A 26,667-nucleotide genomic window follows, 5' to 3' on the forward strand; every position below is an offset into this window, starting at 1 on the left:
CAGAAAAGGATTAAAAGAGTTAAGAAATGATGGAGTAAAAAGGAGAAAAACATACTGCCACAAGAATAGGGCAGGAAGTACTGAGCATGCATCATCCTGGATTTTAAATCCTTCCAATTTTTCAATAACACACTTCAGGGAAAAAAAAAAAAAAAAAAAAAAAAAAAAAAGTACTCAGTTTAACAATTGCACCTGTGAATTTCATTTCCCTTAGTTTAAGAGGTGTCAAAAATTCCTCAGCCAAGGGGTTGCTCCAGTTACATCCTTGCTGGATCCAGGAATGGTTGCAAGCACCAAGTCTGCGAGATTCCTCCAAAGGGGCCTAAGGGTCTCCACCATCCTTGCCAGAGAGGTGGGTACCTATCTAGTTACAAAAAGTTGCTCAGATGGTTTTAAAAAATCCAGATGAGCTATTCAAAGGGACTAGAGAGAAATCCACCTCCTCAACTGAAGAAACAGAAGAATGTCACACTGGCTGCGTTCCACCAGCTGAAATCAGCAATTAGAAACTCTACTTCCCACTTGTTCTATGTTGTTGGTATTTTTTTTAGGGAAATCATTTTAAAAGTGTTTTTGTCTCAGCCTGGTGAGGAATAAAGCCAGCCTTTTGGCTGAACATCAGAAGACTTGTGCAAGCGAGCATGGAACCTCCATAAACAGCTTAAATTAAGGTTTTCTTCCAAGCATGCTGATACTGAGAGAGCGTGGGAGGCAAATTTAGACACCAAACAGGGGCCTCCACAGTAGAAATCCATCTGGCTATGCTCAAAAATGGGCATTCACCGACTCAGACATGCTTTTACATTATGTACTAAAGCATTTGTATGACAGTAAAACTGAGGCAGTCAGGAATATCATCGTGTTTATATCTGCCAGTCCTGCCAGGATAAAGTTGGTACATCATTTATGAGTGCTCAGCATTCCACGAGGCTCACAATATGGGAAATTTATCTACGGCCTCCTGTACATAAATAAATATTGCATTATCTCTTATGCTGGTACTACTGATATTGTGTGGGAACAGATTTTGTCTTCCATCAGCAGACTGGTGGAATTTAATAACATTTGTGGTCATCCTGTCCAACTGGAAAGACACATCACACCCATCATACTGAATGGCTCATCATCAGCTGAATATATAAATCTGAAAGAGCTGCAGACAGCAATAGAGTGACAGAATCTTTTATTGAACATGGATGCGTTTTTCTCTGACAAATGGGAGTCTCCAGGGAGTTATAATTTATTGGTTGTGCCCCAGCAGTGTACTCAGTATTGTACATGGCTCAATGAGAAGATGGCCCTGAAGAGTTTGCACTCCAAGGTACTGATTTTTATAAATGCTCTAGTTTAAATATTCACATGCATAAAATTAACCTGAGGTGTCTAGTGGATCATGTAGTGTCTACTGACAATGGAGGAACAAAGCAAGTGGAACATAACATGAAATATGGAAGAGCAACCATCACAGGTACACAGTTTGGAGGTTTCTTTAACAGCAAAGGATGCCAGCACCAGCTAACTTCTCGCAAATGAACACACAAATGTACTGGGTTTCTCTGGGGCTTTCTTTTAGTGCATATGCAGACTTTTCTCTCTCACTAACTCACAAGTCCTTCCTCTCCAGGATAAATTATATCAGTCAAAAGACACTGCAAACCAGTTCACAGCCCACTGAGTCCTGCAGCCCTCTGCCTAGGAGTATGGGGCCATTAGATGTTACTTAAAGGTTGCAAGAGGTTCCTGCTTTCCCTATACAGGTTCAAACTGGTCTTCAAACCAGAGCTTCCCTGTAAGTACTCTTTCATCTGTGGTATTTCCCCATCACTTTCAGGTGGCATCATAAGATACCTCGTGACATCATATTCTGTTTCAGATGGCAGTTGCCTGCTTTTGCCTTTACTTACTGTTTTTCCTCGACCTGTCTTCCCCTGCTTCTGCCTCAGACATTCTCAGAAAGGAACGGTACAGGCTGTGTACAGCTGAACAGCAACAGCTTCCCTCTTACCAGGAACAAAATTTGGTTTGAACCCAGGTCTGGAACTGCTGGGAAACCCACAGTTACTGTTCTGTGACACCCCATCAAGGTACTCCTGCGTGGATTCAGCCAAAGGACTTCTCTTTTTTCCTCCTAATGCTTTGCTGTAGGCTGGCCACCTTCACCTAGGAGGACAATCAGAGGGCAGAAAATGAGGCAGAGCTGCTACTGCAGAGCTTGCAAGGAACAGGTGGGTTTGCCACAGAGCAGCAAGAGTGTGCATTGAGAAGCTGCCTGGGTGCAGCAAACAGAAACCAGAATGAGAGGAGACAAAGATATAACAACGGTGATGGCAGCTTTAGGAAAAGGCTAGTCCTGTGAACATCCATGCAAGGTATCTTTTGAGTTCAGTGGAATTATGATTTCACTCTCATTGTTGCTCCGGCACATGCATGCAGATTACATTGCTTTTAATTCCTCTCCAGTGAAGTCTCATATACTCTAACTACTCCAAAGTACTGCTCTATTAACCTTGCTCTGGGCACTGTGCCTTATTTTGATCCGTGTTCTTTGCATGAATAGAAGAGAAGAGAATAAAGTCTGTGTAAAGTCTAGCGCATTATAATAAAATCAGAGAATACTCTGGGTATAAGAACACACTCTAAGCTGATGTGAACTAACAAAAACCACGGAAACTTTTCCCTGTTTCACCACAGTCCTTTGACTCTCGCCTTTGCAATAAGGTGAAAACGTCAGAAATGCTGCTGAATTTTGATAATACAATAAATCTGTTTTAAAAAGAGGCTGAGTGCTGGGACCATCCCCACTTCGTTTGGAAATCCCATGTGTTATTTCCTCAACCTGCAGACACCATTATGTTTTTTTAATTTAATTAACTTCCAATAAAGCTGCTTATACAAGAAACAATAAAAGTCTTTCTACCATGTCAGTCTTCCTTCTTTAACACACACACAGCATGCACAGAAGCCTCAAGAAAGCTCCAGGCATTCTAAGGAAAGAAATAACCAAATACCGCCAAATATTTAATTTTCTATGCCGGAAATGAGAAACAGGTGTAATTAAAATAACACTTTTTAAATTAAGTGACCTCTCTTGACCAACCATCTGTGAATAATTCAGATTTTTTTTCCCATTATTACTGTAAAATTAAAACTAGGGCATATAAATGACGAGATCCTCTTTAACTATCTTTAAGCACCAGCAATATATATTTTCCACCAGTTAAAATCCTTAATGATACCAAAAATCTGTCAAGCATAACTCCCCCAATTCATTTGCCTGAAACCATCAATATTTTATCATGCATTTGCAGTTGGCTTTAATTTAACAGTCCAGGTTACTAATCAAACAAAACACCCAAGTCATTAAAAGTTAGCGTGCCATTTAGAAAGTGCATTTCACGTTTATTAAAATATCTTTCATGGAGCCATTAGAAGGCTAAAGTTTTAATTACAATCAGATATTTAGTTCTACTTCAGTTATGCTTTTGGCACTCTCTTGCAACTGCCTTGATTAATCTTCCAGACAGAGCTCATCCATTACCTCCTGAAATTATTTTCCTCTTAACTTCTTCATAATTCATCTTTTTTCTTCCCCCCTCCAAACATGTAAAATGCATTAAAAAGGTGTGCACAATACCTGCCTGAAAGATAAGTCATTAGAAAGATTCCATTTCAAATGCAATTTATTCTCAAAAGTACCAAATAGCCATAATTCAAACAGATGTATTGAAATTGAAATGTAGGTTTTCTTGTCTTTGTTGTCATTTTAACTATTTTCCTACAGATGAGAGACTAATATGTGCTGCTCTTTTTCCTGTCTCAGGTTTTGAAATATACAGTTCAGCTGAATTTTGCCCAGGTAATTCTGAGGGCACCTCAAGCTCACACACAGCCTCTGTCATAGAAAATTTCCTGTCTTTTTCCTCCTTAATATAATGGTCATATTGCAACATATTTTACCAAACTTCTGTGATCAGACAATTTCAGTGGCTTTTTTCCATCTATTTTAACAAACCGTGTATAACCTCAGTCAGTAGTAATGAGAAAATATTCTCATTTGATTGATGTTTTAGATCTTTGGTGTAGCGTAAGCATCTGCTGCTAAAGTTATGTTGTGCAAAGATCCATCCTAATAGAAATAAGACCAAGGAATAAAAATTGAAGGAATTAAATCTGGCCCCCCAAACCCTTCACTTCTCAAACTGAGCTTTCACATTTTTTCTGGATTCAGAGTAGAGACATATTCAGAAGCTCCAAACTCTGCATCTGAGACCAATATCTCACCTTGCATGCTTGTTGGTAGGAGCTATAGCCAACTTTGGGTTGCATACACAAAAGCAAAACTTGTAAGAAACCCTAGAGGCATAACATTAGATTCTTAGATACATTGAGTGTTTTTTGGTGAAAAGACCCTTCTTCAAAGCTCAATCTCATCCTCAGATAGAATGGGATCAGAGAATTGACTTCCCTGTTTCTGTTCTGAGGGTTTGGAAGAGGTAAAGGACGATGCTGCAGAAAGCCTATTGAGAAACAGGCTTAACAGATTCTGCTGACCCTTTCCACCCAGCTGGTAAGCCCTGCTCCACACCTGCCTCTGCACGCCCTCCATGAGTTCCCACCTGTGTGATTCCCAGATGTCTCGTGGGGGAGGATGGACTCCCCAGGCTGCCCTGTGCCCCCATCCCACCCACACAAGGACAGCTCGTGAACCAGCGCCTCTCCTACAACGACATCTCAGTGCAACAACAAACCTGGCATTTCAAACTAGCAAAAACTGTATGGGGGGGAGGCTGGGTAGTGACTGGGTCAATTACAGCCCTCTATTCTCACTGATACGATCAGCAGAACTGGCTCCAGGCAAGTTCAGGAGGAGAAATGCAGACACATTTCAAGACAAAGCTCAATTACTTAAGCAGCAAAATGGGAGATGCCTGAAAAGCCTGCCTGCACTGTCCTTGTGCAGTACTCAATGCATTGTGCTGAGAAGCCTTCCTGTACTCTCTTGTGCAGTACACAATATGGATTTGTTTTCTTTTGAACCTATTCACTCCACATTTTAATTTATGTTGTTATTGTTGAAAAAAATACAGCAAATTGTATTAAACAGAGCTGTTTGGTTTTTTCTTCATGTTCTTAAAAAACATTTGAAGAAGTAAGTTAACAGAAGCGGAGAGAGGAGAGAGAGAGTTGAAGAATTACAGGAAGAGATTAAATAAATATATGGGATATTGTGATTATTACCAACCTTGGGTCTCCGATGAGAGTCACATACTCCACAAGGACCAAGGAAATACAGCAACAGCAGCTCCGTTTTTAATAGAAAAGAAAAGAAGCAGACTGGGCTGCAACGCAGTTCAGATTTGGAGCTGGCCCTGCACTGATAAAAGCTCAAGTTTAGTGTTAGGGTCTTTTTATTATATGCACATTTCAAACGTGGGCAGAGAAACCCTATTCTTTTCCATGTGTGAAAAAGCAGGGTAAAATTGAATAGTGTTTTCTAAAGAAAAACTCAGTAACATAGCACCATCTAGTGCCTGCTGTGAAAAGCTGAGAGGAGAAATGGGGAAATGTTTGAAATTCCTGAAACTGTCCTAACAGACCTGTGCTTCCTAACACCAGACCCTGCTGAAGACTGAGTCTTTAGGTCATTTTAAACCTGCAACTTAATGATAGCAATATTTGTCAAGGGAAATTTCAGCTGTGGAATTCCAGAATGGGGCTGCAACAAGAAATTGAAGTCAATGTGAGACTATTTACATCTCTTCGAAAAAGTGAAGGGCAACAATTGTGGTTCTGATGCTGATGAGGCTGTGTGAAACATCCCTTAGGAAAAGGTCTTGTCATGTTTTAGACACTCAGCTTTTGAGGAAAAAAAATCTTTCCTTCCATTTTTCAGACATGTCTCTGACCACCATCAGGGTTTAGGATCCTGTTGTTAGCTTTGCTCTTTAGCAGACCAAAATGTCACTGAGCAGTAATAAACAAAAACTACATTTTAGATCCTCTTCACACAGGACATAAGAGAAAATTTCTACAGATGAAACCATCCAAGAGAAGCCAGTGGTGCACACTTGACAATACGTATAGCATGAAATCCTGTCCTCACCAGAGTGAGGTGAGATTTCTCTTTGATTTCAGTAGGAGTATTTCTTTCTTTCTTTCTTCCTACTTTGCATTATGGCAAGTGCCAGATGCTGATACGACAGGAGGCTTTGGGTAAGTCTTGTGTGATGTGCTTAACTAAATTCACAGGCATACCAAATAACGAAATCTATTGGAGCTACAGGCAGCATTAGGAATAAGAATATATGAAGAAAACTTATGCTGTTTCATACATGGCTCAAGTATTGCCAGCTGACTGATGGACTTCAATTAAGTGAAGCAAGATCTTCAGGAAAGGACATAGACTAGACTGTGTATGTAAATTGTTACATATAGCTATAAGCTGGAAAACGTAGGCTTCTCCAGACCAAAGAAATCTGCTGTCCTTTAAGAGGGTTGGGGCTTAAGAAGATAATACTTATTATAATTATAGAAGTTTTTTGTTTTGTTTTTTTTTTTTTAAGTATATCAATTTTCTTCAGTGTAGCTGAAAAAAGGGCTGCTGAACTGAGAAATGTGCTTATTCCTCTGTTTATAGAGCATCTTTCCGGTATGGTTCTGTCAGTCCTCAGGCACCATAAAAGTAAGAAATAAGATTACTGATGTTAATACTTCTAACAATAATAGATTTTAAGGAAAAATAAATGAACTGCAATAACTAGAGACCAACAAGATGTCAGCTGCTCTTTTGCCATAGGTGAGATACATTAACAGGAGTGGAAAACATTGGCTCTTTCTTTACCTCTTATCTTTGGTGGTCAAAGTAAAGGAATATGACAAGAAAACAAGGGGAAAAGTCTAATGTGGAACTAATGCAACATTTGCTACTTATCATATGATTATTATATTTGCATGGTATTTCCTTTTCTCTAATCTTTAATCTTCTTGCATGCAGATTGAAAGACCTGCAGGGCAAGTTTCTTTCTACATGTCTGTGTAGCATCTAACACAGTGAGACCCTGATCCTCCCTCTGGCCTCCAGGAACACATGAAATTAAAATAATCAAACGATAGGGATCTCTAAGATAGACTCACCAAAGACTTTGGGCAACACAGTACTCAATTTTTCAGCACCCCAGGTCCTTTGCAGCTTGCAGAATTCAGAGCCCAAAAATCAAGTGCCCAGCTTCCCTAATAACACACTGGGTGATGTTTGCCTGGGCAAAAGCAATCACTGTGTGGATAATAGACCCGTGCTACATTACAAGGCATGTACGTGTTGGGAAGCATTAATGGGACCCTATGGATCTCCTCACCTCCCTGTACATCTGCAGCTACTTTAGGTGCCCATTTCTAAACTCAACAGAAGCATGTTACCCCAAAGCACCTGTACTTTCCAGGCAGTCACAGATTTACCCCGTGTTTTATGTTGGCTCAATCAGTACTGTCACTTAATGTCAAATCAGGTCTAAACAACGCTGCTATGAGCAGTGCTGTTCCACAGCCCCACGGTTTCTGCCTTCCTCAGAGCATACGCAGACCTGCAAGTAGGTGTTTCAAGGTGGTCTTCGCAAGATGGAAACAGCAACAGCAAACGCAAACCAAAGACTTGACGATGAAACCAGAGATCTATGACGATGACAATTTGCTGTATGGAGAGGAGTGCCCCTCTCTGATCTAGATTCACAACCTTCGGCTTCCTCCAGAAAGCAGCAGCAAACCAAGCCCTCCACACTTCTCTCAAGAGTTCAGACTCACACATCTCACACCATAGGTATGCAGTATTTAGGGTTGGGATGCTACCAAAACCACCTTACTGAAGCTGGTCAGTTTCTCAAGGAATACTTAAATATTCCTCGAGCCAAAAAGAGAAAGAAACTGCAGCTATGTCCTTAAAGACTGTACTTGAGAAAGAGGAACAAGTTCCTCTTCCAATTAATGTTTGTATTCTAAGTATTCATTAATATGAACTGTTACACTTAAAGCCATCTACATGATCACTAAAGCTTTTTAAACATTACTTTCCCACGTAAGTAATAGACTACTGTCAAAAGACTTTTGGTAGCAAGTGAAAAGATACAAGAACTATGGAAATATAAATAAAGGACATCCACAAAATAATTTGTCTTCTAAAATAGTTTAAATTAGTCTAAGAAAGTTTGAGAAACTTTGATTAGATAATGATGAAATAGTTTATATTTCTCACCATGCATTGTAGAAAGAGTTTAAACTACATTCAAACCAGACACAGGAGCATAGCTTGCTTTCTAAATTTCTAGAATATAGTGCCTTTTTCTCAGGGCAAGATGTTGCACCTCCTGTGACTTATGAGTGCACCAGTGTATTCAGCTATAAAACATAGCATTTTCTTGCAACAACTGAAATTTGCCTTTTTCACCCATATATGGTTACAAGAGCAAATTAACTGAATTAAAAACAATAATAATAATAATAATAATAATAATAATAAAAGCAACACTGTGGAGCACAGTGACTTCTGCAATCAAAACTCTGGAAGACACATTCACACAAGTCCTCCACCACCTATGGAGGCTCATACCTGCTGCACTCCCATCAGTGCATCAGTGCTATGGTACAAAATAAAACCCAGCAAGCCTACAGCAAGCCAGCTGCCAGAAGACAACTCCAGATATAGAAGGCATCAGCCAAAGGAATGGCTCCAGTGCTGACAATCCTCCATGACAATTGCACAATGCTTTTTCCAGGAGGGCAGCATGACTCATTCATTCAGGCAAGGCTTTTGTGCTAACATCCTAATTCAAACAGACATGGTGTAAGACTGTTCCTAAATGTTCAGTCAAAGGTTTGGGTCCTTATTCTGACTGTTGATATTTTAAAGCAAGAATCACTGCTTCTAAAACCCAAGTAACTCACAGAAAAGAGGGTGTCACAGGTCATTGAAAACACAACAGGACAGAGCACCAAGGCAGCACACCGCCCTAACCCGCCTCATGCTGTGGGCTGAGGGACATAAACCCACCCAGACTCCCTCAGGGCTTTCCCACCTCTGATTTCTTTGATCCCAGCAATGATCTCCCAGAGCTGATTGATGCCCAATGACTATGCAAATATTTAAGAAATATTTGCAGTGTTCTGACTACATGCAAGTACAATGTGTATCTGAAAAAGCAGCATAATGACTACCAGCAGGTGGCCTAGGAAATTGGTTAATTTAATCTCAGCAACCGACTCCTCCAGACTGACTACTCTCTTTTGTTACTGTTTCTGAGAGGTGGGGGGACATCAGCTGAAAGACTCTGTTGAGCTAACATAGTACAAGGTGTTGACTAAATGTCACAGAAAATGTTATCTTGGAGGTCACAGACCACTTCACAAACTTACAAGGAAGGTACACCAGAAGCAAGGACAAAGAAACTGAAAAAAAAAAAAAAAAAAATCTTCTCTGAGCAGTGGTCAATAAGGGGTTGTACACAACAGTTGATGGCAGAAAGGAATTCACAGTGAAAGATGGTGAGGAATACTAAGGCTGATAGGGAGTCAAAGGATAAGGAAACAAGAGGAGAGCATTTAATTAGTCTGGAAGATATGTGGAGTAAGAAAGAGAATAGAAGCTCAAGTATATGGACATGCCAGCAATATTGTTTTAACTTGGTTATAAATCATTGCTCATGGTTTTCTCATGTCAAGAAAAGAAACTAGTAATACTACTAGACTGGATAATCAAAGTGAACAGTCAGCTAAGGTGATATTAATTGTATTTGACTGATGAGAAGGGGCGGGAGAGTGAATAGCTGGCAGAGGGAAAATGTAAAATTTGATGCCTGCTAAATGAGGCATGATGAATAATGGTTTTTCTTGTCAAAACCACTGCTAGATTCCCTTCAAGCTGTGAGCGGGTATTCAGGAACACGTGTCTAGTTTTAACCAGGGGTCTGATCCTTTTCCTAATAAAGGTAACAGAAATTACTATAACTGATGCAAACAGAAGCTGAAGAAGACAAAGATAATGTCCTACAGCCACAAGCTGAAATTCTGTTTTATTTTACAAAATGTACATCCAAAGCAAGTTAAAAACAATCCAGGGAGGGTATCTATTATCTTGCATGAACAGCCAGCAGTTGTTGACAGGAGTTAATAGCATTTCCCATGAAATTTGGCTTAATCTGTTTGTTTTTTTTTTGTTGAAACCTATTTCTTTGTGTGTATTTATTAACTAAGCAGAATTTCTGACAAGATACTCTATAACCAAAGCTTTAAAAGTGTGTCTTAGCTAAATAAAATAATATAGCAACAACATAAGTAATTCAGATTTTAGGATAAGGTTACTCAGCGAGGTAATATCAGTGGTTTGTGTTTATCTTACTTGTTTCATCTTTTCAGAGATTGTTCAGCTGTTAGCCTATTCTTTTTATGTGAGTTGTCCTGTTACAATGTGCATGAGGCTGAATTGCACTTTTATTTTTAGGGAAACAGTAGCAATTAAATCTATCTGTTGGCTGCAATCTAATTCATTCTAAAACTGCTCTCAGTTTCATTTAATTTTAGAGAATCAGGGCATTTCCTATCATCATTATACTAAAATGAATTTGTAGCAGGACAACTGATAAATCATTGCTCCCTTTAGTTTTCTTGTTATGCAGAAGAAGACTGTCCAATTATTTGGACAACAGCCCCAGGGGTTATGTACAGTGATTCACTCCACATAAACCAATAAACATGCTGAAAGTCAGAAGCATAGCAGAGATGTGCTATAAAAGCAGTGACGCCTGAGATTCATTCTCTCTAGCTTCCTTTCAGACATATTTTCTGTATCATTGCTGAAGCAAACTGATGCTGGATGTTTAACAGCAGGCTGCAGAAATTATATCTAGGCATAGAACAAGAAAGCACGTCATGGGGATGGATTGCTTACTGAGCAGAGCTACAGTCCCTGCGAGGTCCTACTGAATCCAATGAAGAACAGGCTGAGAAGTAAGGACTCTGTGGTAAAAATCCTGCAGGGAGGCCATGTGGTCTCCACATCCAAAGTTTTAAAATAAAGATCAAAAAGAACCTCAGCCAGTCGTTTCAGCGCAGTTTCTTGCATCTCTCCCAACACATCTGTTACTGGCCACCTCAGATGACTGTGAAACAAATGGACCTGGTGACAGTCTGACTGCGGTGTCCCAGGTACACAGAAGACAATTAATGTTTTGAGAGATACAGAAGTTGGATTCCCAGTCTACTTAGTTACAGGATTGGAAATGAGACTGCACCACCAGGATCCAGGTCCAAATTCAAATTTTCCCCAAATTTGGAGGGACTGAGAACCAGCATTCCAATTCCGGTCCATTTTTGACTGGATTAAATAATGATCTCAAGGGACGGCAAGGTCCGTTTATGATTCATCCTGATGGCTTCTAGATTACAACTGTACACCACCACCCATTTATATCACTGAAATCAGTAAGCAGGCCTGAAGATGTTATGGAGCCCTTCTAACCCTTGCAAACAAAATGAGGCACAAGTAGAGGTCAGGCTGCAAACGGACTTGAGTGTATGTAAGGACTTGAGTCCAGCATCAGCCCACGATGTAAAGTCAGAGGTTACACCAGTTATATTTGAGAGCTGATCAGTTGATCACAGGAAGGCTTGACTTTGATGGCTTACCTTTCACTATCTTTGTGGCCCTTTCATTATGGCTTTCCAGCCAGAGCTCTGCTATGCTGCTGTAGTACTCAGGAGCTGACCTTTGCTGGGATTCATCTCACTGCAGAGGCTCCAGGCTCCTGCTGCTAAGGTCTTGTAACCATCCCTCCCCCTTCACACATGTACAGTGACACCTTCATGCCTCGCACACACCTACAGCCACAAGCACTGCCTAAACACTTCATCATCTCCCTCCCTCGGACACAGCTTGCATGGTGCCTGCTGATATGCTGTGCTGTTCACCCTGCCATCAGGAAAAGCAGCAACAGCAGGTTTGCAGATGACCTGGAAGCACCTACCTCCTGTCCATCCATACTGGGAGAGATGTCAGATCAAGCTCTAGCATGGATGTGTGCCAGAAGAGGAGTCTGCGTTTCTGGGCAGTGTTTGAGCAATTGAATAGACAGGAGCATGTGTGGACCACATGCAGTCTGTAGGTTGCCACTCAGACCACACTGTCATGCATAATTCAGAGAGAAGACACTGCATGCTATTAAAGCCTTTTATGTAACAAAGCACATGGTGTGGAAAGGACAAATAAATAGATACTCAGACTCACTACCCAGGTAGTAAATAACTTGAGGTTTTGATTTCTCCTATTTTGGGAAAGGTTTTTTTGTTTGTTTTGTTTCATGTCAGTCTTTTTTACATATTCAACTTATGAATTGTAATGCTTGTGAAAGTAAAAATACTAGCCCTGGAGTGACATAAGAAAGCTCCACATAAACTTCTAAGCAGCCTTCATCCCAGCCTGAAATACCCCTGCTGATCCTACGCAAAAGCTGCCAGTTCCATACAACTGCCTGCTGTTGATGTGACCTTTCAAAGATGTTACAGTTGAAGCGAATTACAGAAGAGTTCAGTATGCCTCAAACATGCACTAGGAAGAAAGCACAGTTGCGTGAGTTGTTCAGGAAAGAAAAAAGTGCCATTATATATCTGCTTTGCTGGAAACCAGCCCTTCATTTCTCTCTAACAACAGGCTCTCCTATCCGATGTCCGTTCTGCAAGGAGTATGCATTGGTTTGTTTGATAACATCAGCATAAGCAATAACAAAAACCTAAGGAACTTTCACTCCTTTGTTTTCACCATTCCCCCACCGTGTGTGAGTGAGAGAGATTTTTTTTTCTCCTATTGCTTTAATTGATTTTAGCATCATGTCCCTTAATCAAAGAGATGCTGAGGTTGACGGGGACCCTTTGCAGGTCATCTAGTCGACCCCCTGCTTTCCTGCAGGTTTCTAACCTCTGTATTATAAGCACGTAAAAGCAGAACACAGGCAGGAGGTGTTCAGCTACTGCACTTTTCAAAGGACACGAGAGTCTTTCTGTCCTATTAAATTTTCCATATGCTCTGTTCTGTTTTTTCACCACACAGAAAAAGTATGGTGAAACACCATACAGCCATATGAGGAACGGGAAAAAAGGTCCATTACAGAGAATGGCCAGAAACACATGGTCAGGAGAAGCCTTTCATGACAAACATGCAGTGGCTTTGAGAATTACTTTGGCTCCACAAGTGAAGCAGACATAAATTAAGCCTTTGTAAATTCAGATAACTATTAACACAATGTATTGCTAATGGTAAAACTGCAGAGAAGGTCATACTTACACCGGATATCTTCTCCCAGAAAATGCTACATTTGAGGCAACTTTTGTACACAGAAATTCACAGAATTTGCAGCTCCAATTCCTTGTCCTGAGATTATTTGACACAGCCTGGAAAAAATAAATAAATAAATAAAATAAAAAATAAATAAAAAGTCACCTATGTAAGAGATATTCTGTACATATAAGACAAAGTCCATGCTGAAAAGAAGTCACAGCCAGAGCATCTTGACCAAGCACATGCACTGTCTTACACACCTGAGGCAAAAACAAATGTGCAGACACCTGTGTGCTCACACCGGTGTGGGCTGAGGCTCTCCTTTGCAGAGAAGCTTGATGGGGGTGAAGAGCTCTCATCTGTGAAATTTTGGAGAGAAACTAACGAGTTTTGACTTTCACCTTAAGCAAGCCAAGCAAAACATTTGGTAGCATTAAACTGACAGGCAAACACTATTCCAGTCTGAAGTAAAAAAGGAGAGTAGGTGGGCCACATCAATATGAGCTGTGCCTGAAAAATCAGCTAGTACAAATCGATGGAGGCCGAGTTATAAGACTTCCCATTCACACACAGCAGAGGGCTGTGTTGTGCTTAGCAGAGCTAGAAGTGACAGTGAGGAGGCTTCAGAAGTGCAGAAAAAGCAGAGGCCCTGAGAGAAAGAAAAACCCACGTCACTGTAGGATGGGAGTTAAGGAGGATGAGGACGACCTCCTAGTTTTCCTTCCTCAGAGCACAGGAGGTCCTTCCATCACTTCTGCTCCATCTCAGTAGCTTACAGTAAAATGTGAACATTTGGCTATGCATCCCATATTCCTTCCAGACAAGCTTACCTCTCTTTTGGTCTCGCTGAGTTTTAATTATGAACATTAATACTTTTGCTACTGACATTTATCCCAAGAGAGAGTGGCCACTCTTTGCTGCCGCTGTATAAATCAATGCTCACTCTCTGCTGGTGCAGTACGTGCAGTTCTGCTTGCTCCACTACAAAAGGGATGTATCAGTGTCTGGAGCATTGCTGGGACAAATGTCACGAATGATTAGAAACCCAGGAAGTATACAGCAAGTGCAGTGAAACAGGACTCTTATCTGAGAAAGAAGGTAGAAGCTTCCCTACAACCTTTAAAACAACACAAATACTGTACACCTGCTAGGACACAAAATATTGTATTTCATGGATATAATGTGGGATATTCTGAAATATACAGTATGCACTGTTGCTATAACAACATCAGGAGTGCTACGGCCATAGCATTAAAACTGCAGATATTTGTGATGGAGTTTGATTTGTAAGTAAAGGGACAGCAGCTCTGAAGGCTGTAATGAACAGAAACTTAAGGTCAGATCAAGTGCTTTTACTTTACAGGGAGAAGGGGGAAAATAATAACGAACTGCAGGATTTGAGCAAAGGCTCAAATAAGCATTAGCCAGCAGTAATAACCACTCAGCGTGAGCAACTGCCTTAGCACCAGTTCTGCTACCCTTAACACATTCGGTTTTGCTGTAATGAAAAAACATGGCCTGTATCAAAATGTCAAAGCTTTTTTTCACCTCTCATATGACTAAGCACATAAGGCTGAGCTACCATCTACAAGGCACCCACTTGAGAACTTGCTCTTTTGTTCCCAGTATATCTTGGGAAAGATGAGCTCCTTCTCATTTCCTCGCTGCAACGTGTCAATGTTCTAGAGAAATGACAAGCGCTGTGGTCTAGGGTAATCTACCCTAGATGAGCAGGTAGCAAGCTGCCTCTCATGTATATTTCAGACTTAATAGTTTTGGTGTCTCCTGGAATTTTATCAGGGGAGATCTTTTCTAACAACACCATGTGAGGCAGAACACTCAGAGTTCAGTCTTTATTGCATTTACTCTTCAGCTGGCTCAGGATCCCACTGCTATTTTCATTGTTTGAGTCACCCAAACATTGACTGATTTTGTACAGGAACAATTCGTGTAGAAACCTATTTTGAGAAGGAAGAGGTGCAGAGACTGCAAGTTAGGAAATTCAGCCTGTTCTCAAATTAGTGACAAAAACCTCCTCATCAGGGTAAATGCCAAGATACAGTGGCCATGAGTCACAACTGTTGTTCTCCATTTTATAAGATTTCAATTCTTATGAGCTGCTAGTGGGATGTAGATAGAAGCATGATGATGCTAACCTTGAAACACTGAAATTAAGCCTCCCTTTCCTGCATGAGACCCCAGCAATCACCACATTTTTAGTCATATGCCGTCATTTAGACTTATCTGTTCTGTACCATTATTTCAGGAGACTGAATTAGCACCTGGACCAGAAAGCAGGTATTTTCTATATATAGAAATAATATAAATATATATTATATTATATATATTCTATATTATTATATATTATATTATATGTATATAAATATATATATAGGTAAAAGTGAGAACAGTCAGAAGCTCCAGAAAGTCTGCATCCCACCGTAAGCAGTATGTTTTTTTAATTTCAAGAGTTATATTAAATAAATCTCATTTACAGATTGTGGGTTACTATCTCCTTTTTGATTTCCTGTATTTCTAGTATGATCTAGGGATAGGGATTATTATGAATATCAACAATCTTATCAAAGTAAAAATTAGGTAGTGTGCACTCTGTGAGAATTTGTTGAACTTATTTTTCCACCATCTGAAAAGAAGTGATGGGTCTCATCGAAGAGGCACAAATCATAGAATCATAGAATCATAGAATATCCTGAGTTGGAAGGGACCCTTAAGGATCATCAAGTCCAACTCTTGACACCGCACAGGTCTACCCAAGTTCAGACCATGTGACTAAGTGCACAGTCCAATCTCTTCTTAAATTCAGTCAGGCTCGGTGCAGTGACCACTTCCCTGGGGAGCCTGTTCCAGTGTGCAACCACTCTCTCTGTGAAGAACCCCTTCCTGATGTCCAGCCTAAACTTCCCCTGCCTCAGCTTAACTCCATTCCCGCGGGTCCTGTCGCTGGTGTTAATGGAGAAAAGGTCTCCTGCCTCTCGACACCCCCTTACGAGGAAGTTGTAGACTGCGATGAGGTCTCCCCTTAGCCTCCTCTTCTCCAGGCTGAACAGGCCCAGTGCCCTCAGCCGTTCCTCGTACGTCTTCCCCTCCAGGCCTTTCACCATCTTCGTAGCCCTCCTCTGGACACTCTCCAACAGTTTCATGTCCTTTTTATACTGTGGTGCCCAGAACTGCACACAGTACTCGACAACCAAAGCCCAGTTTAGGTAAGCGTTGTCTTCTTTTTTCAGACAAAACTTATCTGTTCATGCCAGCCTGATAAAAACAGCGATGTACCAATACAAACAAATTAATCTCATGGTCACGCAGTTTACAGTTTTGCAAACATTTGCAATGGTATGTTCATTGCCACTTCACAATGAAGCTTAATTGGCTGTAGATAATGAAATTGTATATTATACACCTGGCTTTGCTGTAATTTCAATTAACATTGCAGACACTGTAACCTATCATTATGCTGAGTAGGCATGAGTTCACACATGTTGTCTACCTGGCTCCAGAAAACATCAGCTTTATGACAGACTAAGTTCACCGTTACTGTGCTAACCATCTCCCAATGTCAAATTCAGAAACTGGTAAGCATAAGTTGTGAAACCTGGCTAATGCAGATTCAAGCTACTCTTCGCAGTGCTGAGAGCTAACTCCACACAGTGTACGTTATGAGCACTGCAACTGGGCCACCCCAGGGGCTACAGGATGGCCCTACAAGGGGTAGACACTGCCTGGGCACAGTATTGTCTGTCTCATTTCCCTTTTCCATGGCCATCAGTGTGAGCAAAAATCCAAGAGGAGACAATAGTGGAATCAATAAGGTGTATTTATCTATTCATTAACATATGCACATTCCCATCACCATTACTTGCAGGATCTCTTACAATAATCCTCACCTGAAGACGTGATTATACAAGAATGATGGATTTACTTCACTGGCAACAGAAGACTAAACCCATCTTGGTTTAGAAATAAGCAAATTCGTTTCATCCTTTGAACCAGCACAAGATACTACCTTTGCTGAGAAGGCTTAAATGGTTCTTGGAATTTGCAGGTTTCAGACCATTGTAACTAATATTTAACTCTCTGAATCTCCTCCCCCCTTTATATACTGCAGCAAGGAATACTATGTTTGTCTATTATTTACTCATTAGGAGAAGAGCTATAACAATAAGACATCTCTCAGGTTAGATGGATGTCAGTCTACCCCAAACACAGCAGATCCTGCCCCTCTGCAAAGCTGGTATCACATGCCTGTGCCCTCCATGCAGCTAAGTGTGTGCATTGCCTCTGAGAAGCTGGAACACTGAAGATGAAGAAGCAGTGAGGTAAAACACCTTCCACATTAGGCATAAAACCACTGTTTAATTAGAGGTGTGGTAACTACACTTGAACATGACCTGTGCTGGTTTTGGCAGAGCCAGCTGGGGTACAACAAGGCGGTGACTGCACAGGCTCGCTGTGGGCCAGGTGCACAGCCAACAAACCTGCATCTCCACAGTGACAACAAAGCATATTTTAGTCCAAACTACTGGTTTGTCAACATCAGGGTATATAACCTGACAAAAAGCTGGGGGATACTCCCTCATAATCTTTTTCCCCCCTGTTGTTCAGCTTCCCTGTTAAAGACCAATCTCAGATGTATCTTCCTCTCGGTTTCCAACCAGAGCAACCTCAGTTTTCAGAGAGGACCAAACTGCCCCCAGGCAGGGCCTTCCTTTGGCTCCACTGCCTCCTGGGACCTCACAGAGGCAGGAGCAGAGCTGTGGGGACTGTGAAGCAGAGGCTGTGCCCCCAGGCACCCCCAATCCCTCATCCTCCTGCCCAGATGCTCTGTGCAGCACCACACGCCTCACAGCGCCCATCCGGCCTGCACCTCACAGCAACCCCAAAGGGTCGGGAGTGCTCAGCACGCACAGCTCAGCCTCAAAGACCAGGCTCGGAGGAGCCACGGTCTCTGTGCAGCTGATTTATATGGGCTTGTACAAAGCTACAAAACCAGGCATTTACTCCCTCCTCATACCAAACACGTTCAGCAAAAAGATTCAGCGACCTGGTTGCCCAGGCCTTCCCAGGCATTGAGGGGAAACTTCCCTCAGCACACAAAAGCTGTGGACTGGTGTAGGCAGCCAGTAATCACCAGGAGTAATGTCATGGCAGACCAAGACACACCATCGTACTGGCATCTGCTTTGCTTACCAGCTGAGCTCCCAGGTAGTCTGTAACTAGCACCCCACATTTCTTTCCAAACTGAAATATCTACAGCTGTAGTACATAAATAAACTCAGCAAATAAATACAAGTGCATTGAGATCATCATTCCTGAACATCCTCAGATGCTGAGAAAGTTCAAAGGGAGCTGGTTAAGCAAAGACAGAAAGGGGAGAAAAATGTTATTCGGTATAGTATGTTAAAATCAAACCAAATGAAACTGGAACATGGAAAGGATATTATCCATAAACGAAAATACCGATGTCTTTGCATCAAAAGCTCTAAAACAAAGAAAAGAGTAACAAAGCAAAGGCTTAGAAAATGTGCTGTACCACAAAACAGACTTTCCACTAGGAAAGGCATAAATTTAAAACAGTATAGAAACTGAAAAGAAAAAGAGCAAGCAAAGAGGGACAGTAACAGTAAGCAGGAGAACAACAGAAAAGAGCAGTCTTGTCAATCCTCATCTTTCTAAAAACCAGGATTCTGCCTCTAAAATGCATGAAATAATTAAAAGAAAACAAAGAAAACAAAAACTGTAGGCTTTCAAGAGACTGAAAGGTTGGTATTTTTTTCCTCCTTAAGTAAAGAATGGGTTTAACCTCATTTTGTTTATTAAAGATTTTGACTGTGTGCAGAGCCTGAGCTTGGGTGTGCCTTGCTTGGCACTGAGTTGCAATATAAACAAACTCCAGCTGTGATGCATGAAAAGCCCAGGAGCAGAGGAGAGCATAACATCTCTAATTAATGTCTGTTTGGACCTAAAATGAGGCTTTGGAGACTCCAGATAAACTTTAGTACAGAACATATTTCTAATGGGAATTAGGAACTGAATAAATAAGAGTTTGTCACTGTGGAGCTCTGGGTATATTTGCAAAATGGATATGGCAATGAGATCAGACTATTTGTCTGCAATGTGCACAGGCACAGTCATTCTTGTGTCACCTTTTTCAGTGGCAATAACTATGGCAGGTCAAGAAAAGGAGAGATGTGAAGGAGTACTGTATTTAATTTACCTTCAGGTCTACACTTTGAGCACTGCAACTATGCCTGGGTTTGACTTGAAACATAAACCACAAAGTATGGGTTCATGCCACTCTGACACAGACAGTTTTTCAACGTAGATAGGCTTTTCAAACAGAAGAGTAAAACCATCTGAAAGCCAGCTCTGAGTGGGGAAAAACAAGGCCAGGTTTCCCAAACTTTCATTAAACTCACAAGCTGGAAAATAATTATAACCTTTCTGTTCTACATGCATATCAAGAAGAAAACACAGGGAGCTCACGGTGGCTACTGGAAAGCTAAATTTGTTTGCACAAACTGTCCCCCCATCTCTGCTCCACTGTCCTCAGAGCCCAGAATTTTTCCTTCATTCCATATTCCCCTGTCAAGGATTAATAGCCTGAGATAAAAGCACACTTAAAGATAGTCTATAAATTCCATATGCCTGAACTTCCAGTCAAGCCAGGATATTTGTTCTTCCTTACCAGACAATGCTACATGCTTCTGAGCTGTTTAGTTTTACCTAGGCTCTTATTAGTGTCTGCTTGCCCAGGCTTGGCCATAAGTGCTTAGATCTAGAATAAAAAAGCATCCAACTCACCACACTGTTATGCAACATACTTTCTACTCGTCAGCAAAACATCACAACAGGTCTGGCTCTCAGGCCACTGGTTTGGAGATGCAGTGACTGGGACAGACCTGCAGTGGGAGCCAGTTGTAGAAAGCAACAGGAGCTGTAGCTGATTAGGGACAGTGAGGTGATGGTGGCAATGAGTTCAGCTAACAAAAAAGGTGCTATAGAAAAAAAGATATATTTTTTTAGCTTCCAATGCATTAGAAAACACCTAAGACATCCAGAGTGCATCAAAAGTGTGCTTTTGATCCACAGGTGCATATGATGTGATGTATCATAGAACCAGTATGCTCACAAAGTGCAAAAATTAATTATTCAGTGACCACAAATACACATACACACTGAAGTAAGTCAAGATAATACGAAGTCATAAGCCAAAGCATAAGCATAACGCTGTAGCATTGACATCTATGAACCATCTAGCCCAAGTTGCCTGTAATAGGCTTGGCTCTAACCCAGCACTTCCAGTCAGCCAGCTTCCTGAAGTACTCATTTTCCAGCCAGGTCACAACTTTCAGAAGTGGATTCTTCCAAACAGAAGTTACCAATGCTCCATGCAAGGCTCCATCTCCATTCAGAAATGCTTTGTGAACAGGAAGTTTATTTAATCCAGTTTCCTGTTTTCATCATCCCCAGATGATCGTTTCAATTACTTACTGAATGGTTCATAATGAAAAGAAATAACTAATCATCAATATTTTGAGACACAGTATTACCAACATAATTCCTTGAAGTTCCATCAAGTGAGACATGAAGATTCAATACCAGACAATCCCATCTTTCAGGTTATAATAGTTTTCCGATATTGTATAAAATAAGACAGCCTGCACTTCACGTCAGGATCGAATCATCCTATCAAAAGCAGGGAAAATTAAGATGTATGGACGCTTGTCACTGGCAATCATTTACTGACTATGGTAAAAGGTCTTATCTGTTCAAGGTAGAAACTAAACTTTAAAAATAACATTAGGAAAACACATTATTTTAAGAAATACTTTGATTTCTACATGCCAATGAAAGCCAAGAAGCCTGTAGGAAAGTCATGGCCTCATATAAAGTATCAAAAGTTATTCTATCCCTTAGAAATGTCTCTGTTCCTTGGAGTAAAGTTTTGAATAATGCTCAACTTAACGTCTTGTTTCAACCAAACCTGGAACAGTTAATATCAGCACAAGAACAGACTGTGTGGAAATAATTTGATCAGATTATGCAACACTAGGAGAAATTTTTGTTATTCCCAAAGAGACTATGTTTACCACCAGTACAGATCTGCATGAATTAAAAACCTCTGATTGTTGTTACCTCTGATGTTTTTCCATCTCAGTTATTTTTGGTTACCTCACAGTTCCTCAGCTGTTATCAGGCTCCCCAGTAAGTTAGGAATTGATCTGCAATAGATGGTAAGCAGTGGTAACCTTTGTCCCTACATTTCCAGGGCATGCTCCAGCTGAACCCTTCACTTTTTGTTTGCATGCCATGGTGCCAAATGGCTAACCACAAGAGCAGAGAGTCTGCAGAAAGTACTATCATCATCCTCACCAGTGGAGCACCAAGCAGGTGATAAAATGAAAGCCTAAGCTGAGTAAGTACAGGGTGGAGCTTCCTATGGCTTTGAGAGGTCTGAAACAATATCACAAAGCTAATGAAAGCAAGTCCCACTCAAATGTCTCTCAAGGGAATGAAAAGAGCTTTTTCCACCCAACTACCTGAGTGCAACCTAAAGTGCAATCTAAGCTGTGAGCAGCTTTCTGGCAGCTTGCCAGAGATATACTTGGTAAGAAGTGCAGCAAATGGACTTTAATCAGAAAAATATATATATATTTTAATTCTATTCTTCATCTACACTCAACATACCTAATGGCCCTCAATAAGAAGCTAAAAAAAAACACCCTCCCATGGAGCTGTGCTGTTCAACCACAGACTGAACAGTCTCGTACAGTACTCATAGCTCAGGCTATCTGCACTCTGTGAACAGAAGGTGATATGGATGGATGGACTAGAGATCTCCAGTATCAGAGCCTTCAAATATGCACACTTCATCAGTGCTAAATTCACTTCACAGAGCCATTTACAACGAGTGCAAGAAAAATACAAATGCTTATGCACTGAGAAGAGACTTTCACTTGTCTTTCACAAATACTCAGCTCCACTTCAGTGGATTTAGTTGGCTTAAGATTTGAATTTTAAGGAGAATGAATAAGCAGTAAGTAGGCTGCACTCAGCACAACAGAAAGCGAGGTAGCACAGCATCTCTAAACAATTCAGATGCACCAAGGTGAAATCCTGACACTGTGCATCCATGACACAAATCCCACTGACTTGAACAGGGCTGGGATTTCTCAACATTTTGACCAAGATAGATATTACTACTAATAGAAGAGTTGTCTAATGCCTGCATTATTCAAAGACAGATAGAAAATTTAGAAAGAAAAGAATCGTGATAGTAGGTTTACAGGTTTCTGTAACATGCAAGGACACGAAGACTTAACTTTCTAAGTTTCTTTACATTATAACAGATTACTAGAAGTAACCACTAGAAGGTATATCTATGATTAATAAAGCAAGTATATATCAAGCTATTACAAATTACCAGGAAAGAAAGTATACATAGTCGATAGCATAGCACCAGTCAATAGTATATCAGATAGTGAGTGTGTATGTACATATATATAAATATATGAATTATATGTTATAAATACACATATAAATGTTACAGTTACTACAATGTAAAGTTGCAAATATACTTATGATTGACTACTTATATGCATATTTGTAGATTTTATATATATATATATATATATATATATATATATTTCAAAATGTTACCTCATCAAACCAGTCCCAGAAGTGAGGCCAATAAAACAACAAAGACTCATTTTGAAGATGATCTGTGTAACAGAGCTTGGAGTCTGCAAGGCATCCTCAGCAAAGGTTCCTTTTTTTTTTTTTTTTTTAGGAAGTCCTGTAGGAAAAGGAAAAAATCCTGCAGCGTGGGAAGATGTCACAGAGAGAGGCTCCATTTTGAATTTTTTAAGAAGTTATTTTTATATCACAGAGACATAAGAGGGTGTAGGACACTACCACTTATAGCAGTCATACTGCTAATTTCTGTTTTTCACCTGAAACAGACAATAGATAATGTTTCCTATTTTCTCAGAGGAAATTTTAATTTTCCCAGACTACTCTTCTGGTCTTTCAGCTAAAACAGCCAATAACTGTTGCTGATTCCTACCTTCTCAATATGTTTTCCTCTTTTCCAGATGATACAGCTCCTTGTTTTTGCCCTTGTCAATGGTATCTGACATTTCTGACATTTTTCCCTACCTCAATCTGCAGAGCTCCATTCTCAGCTTGAGAGAACAGCCATATTGATATAATGTGGGGATCACCTCCCTTTAGCTTCATTACTAATATTCTAAGACATGCTAAGTTGCTTCACTTTACCTCAGACATTGTATACGAGGTGTTTGCTAGGATGCCTAAGTAGCATCCCACAGAGGAAGAAGAGTGCCAAACAATATTTCATACCTCAGTGGCTGAGAGCAAGAAATGATAAAGCTTAGGCTACATGATCCATTCACTACTTATTCAGTGGCTTTATGACACATGCCATCCCCTCTTCAATAACGTGAATCTCTTCCCTTCCCATCTTCTGCTCCTCCCATAACCTGATATGGATCAACAGTGAATTCAAGGGCTGTCCGTGGCTTCACAGGAGCACAAAGTGGAGTGCATGGCATCTAGGGAGACGTACTGATCCAAGGGCCATATGGTTTGCCACATCACCAACAAGTGAATGACAGGGTTTCTTCTGGAGGAACAGGTACATTAAAAAGAAGGAAAATTGCTGTCTTGATATGAGAATGCTGTGATGTCTGGACCAGATCCAGAGTTAAACCTGCTCTGTGGTAACAGCAATGACTGAAGAAGAAAAGAAAGACGAAGATATCATGCTGAGGATTTACTGAAGTTCTGTGGATGAGGCTTCCTGTGAAAATGCACACACACCTCAATGGCAAGGTCATGCAGAGCACTGAAAGCAGTAATTGCAGAGATACAACTGCCCAGACTGCTTTTGGGAGGGGAGTACAGCGGGACATAGGCCTGTGAATAGCAATAATAAAAATGCTTTCTGATACAGGAGAATGGAAAAGGAACACGAGGAAGGACTGGCAGATTTGTTTTAACATAGAAGGAGGAATCAGATGAGAAATTAAAGGTGACAGCAACCAAGAAATGATAGACTGAGTGATCCCTAGGAAGGCTGAGGAAAAAGTTACCTTGTCTTACATGTAATTTCTGTAAATTCATAAAAACGTGGCTGTTTTGAATTCTTACTTTGAGTTTAGGGAAAGAGAAATTAGGGTGCCAGTAACCCAAATAAGTTACACTGAAAACCTAAGCACAAGTGGTCCTAAAGCAGAAAAGGAGAAGATGCATAGCAAAAAAAGTAATTTAGGTAAGTTGCAAGCTGTTTATTATTAAAAGGGGAAAGTGTATAGAAAACAATCTGGGTCGTGCTACTAGAGATGAGTACAAAATAATAGCAGGAGCATCTAGGGACAAAATCAGAAATAGCAATACAAAGTCCGATGTAACTAGAAAGGGACATTAACAGGAATACTTCACTGCTTCAGGAATAGGAAATTTAGAATAGGAATTTAGAAAAGAAGAAAACTAATCAGAAAATGCCAACAAGTCCAATATGTTTAATACCATTATATAGGAGGTCACGCTAGAAATATCAGCAGAATGCAGATGGTTAATACTATACCAACAACAATAGAAAAAAAAAAAAAAAGAAAAAGAAAAAAAAAAGATTATATATGGCACAGTTATTCAAGTATTTCTAAGAAAAATATGTGAAAAGTAGTTAAAATTAATTAAACTAAACAATTCACAGGTGAGTTGAATTTTTTAACCAAGCCCCAAGCAGAAGAATAAGTTATGATAACTTAACCATCATACCTGTAGGGTATAACGTTTGTTCCAGAATAATTTTAAAAACATAAATTAACCTCAGAAGTGTTAGTGGTCATCCTGGAGAAATCAGAGAATATAGGTAACTTCTGACAGACAGAAAATCTACTGCATCCTTAACAATGAATGGAAAAAAGAAAAAAAAAAAAAAAAAAAAAGGTTGGAAATTAAAAACCTGTCAAGTTCATTTACCAGAAAATTAGTACAATAAATCTGTACCATCTATAAATCCACTGCCCTCTACTAGAGCAGATGAACAGTAGAGAACAAATCATACCAAGCCAATCTAATTTCCTTCCACAACAGACCAATTGGCCTTGTGGACAGGGAAGAAGCAATAGATGTCAAAACTTGATTTCAGCAAGGGCCTTTGATGCTACCCAACATGACATTCTTGTAAGTGAGCTGAAGAAGCAAAGATTAGATCAAACTGCTACAGAATGGCTGCAAACATCACCAGACTCTAGTCCTAAAGGGTAGCAATCCACAGTTTCCTGTCTAAAAGGAAAGATGCATTGTACTGGATATTTCATGGATAACAGCACCACTTCCAACTTCACTCAGTGCTTTCACTAATAATTTGGGCAATTGGATAAAAACTCTGCTTATTAAATTTGCATATTACAAAGTTGGGAGAACTGCAAGTACACTGGAAGACAAACAACTCAAAATAAACAAACTGGGGAAGCAATCTGGAAAAAGAGTCAAATTGAATAGGAACTTAATGTAGAGCATTGAATTTTCATAATGATAACCAACTGAATGAATTTGGGACAGCAACTAACTGGCTAGGGAACAGCTCTTATAGGATGGGAATACAATAGATATCAATCAGAAGGCAAGTCAACATAATGCCACTGTGGAAAAGGCAAATATCAGCCAAAGCTGTATGAACAGGATTATTTCATGTGTCTTTCAGAATACAATCTTTCAGTTTCAGTTGGTGCTGATAAGGCCTCAGCTGAGATAGCATCCAGTTTCAGAAAAGATTTGAGAAATTATTTGAGGCAGCTTAGCTTATAGAAGATCGTTAAATCCCCACCTCATCCTTCCAGCCTTTGAGGATGTAAAAACGTGTTGAAAACAAAAAATAAAATAACATAACATAACATAACATAACATAAAGGAACAATCAGTCATCTTCACACATAATGTACAGGACAGGTAGGAAAAAGCTTAAATGGAAGCAGGGTTGTGGTTAGAGATGACAAAATCATACAGCCCCACCCCAGAGCAGCTTACCTGCTTTGCTCGTTTATTTGTGTATGCATATGATGAATATGAAAAGCATCTTGAAAGACAGATACACAAGGACAAGAATAATTGGAAGACCCTTTGGCTCTCGAAACTGCTGACCCACTGATGATCATGAAAACTGATTATCTTCCCTTCAGAACTGCATTCCTTTTTGTAGTACTAACAGTCCCGAAAATGAATCTCTAATTGGAGCAGAGCTCTGCAAAACCACACAGCTGGGAACATCTGGGGGAATCAGCTGTTTCCTTTCCACCAGAGCC

The 26,667-nt window shown here is 40.2% G+C and overlaps 1 long non-coding RNA gene across 1 annotated transcript in view; it reads right to left on the reverse strand.

Moving 5' to 3' along the window:
* The window catches only part of LOC119717153 (uncharacterized), a 107,100-nt gene extending 83,872 nt beyond the window's left edge, over positions 1 to 23,228 (reverse strand). The window contains exons 1-2 of the long non-coding RNA XR_011809763.1: positions 22,997 to 23,228; positions 13,322 to 13,428 (exon numbers count right to left, since the gene is read on the reverse strand). This is a non-coding gene — a long non-coding RNA (uncharacterized lncRNA). The remainder of the gene's footprint in view (positions 1 to 13,321; positions 13,429 to 22,996) is intronic.
* Between the last annotated feature and the right edge of the window lie 3,439 nt (positions 23,229 to 26,667).

Source organism: Anas platyrhynchos, chromosome 5 (assembly GCF_047663525.1).
Source record: "Anas platyrhynchos isolate ZD024472 breed Pekin duck chromosome 5, IASCAAS_PekinDuck_T2T, whole genome shotgun sequence".
NCBI lineage: Eukaryota > Metazoa > Chordata > Aves > Anseriformes > Anatidae > Anas > Anas platyrhynchos.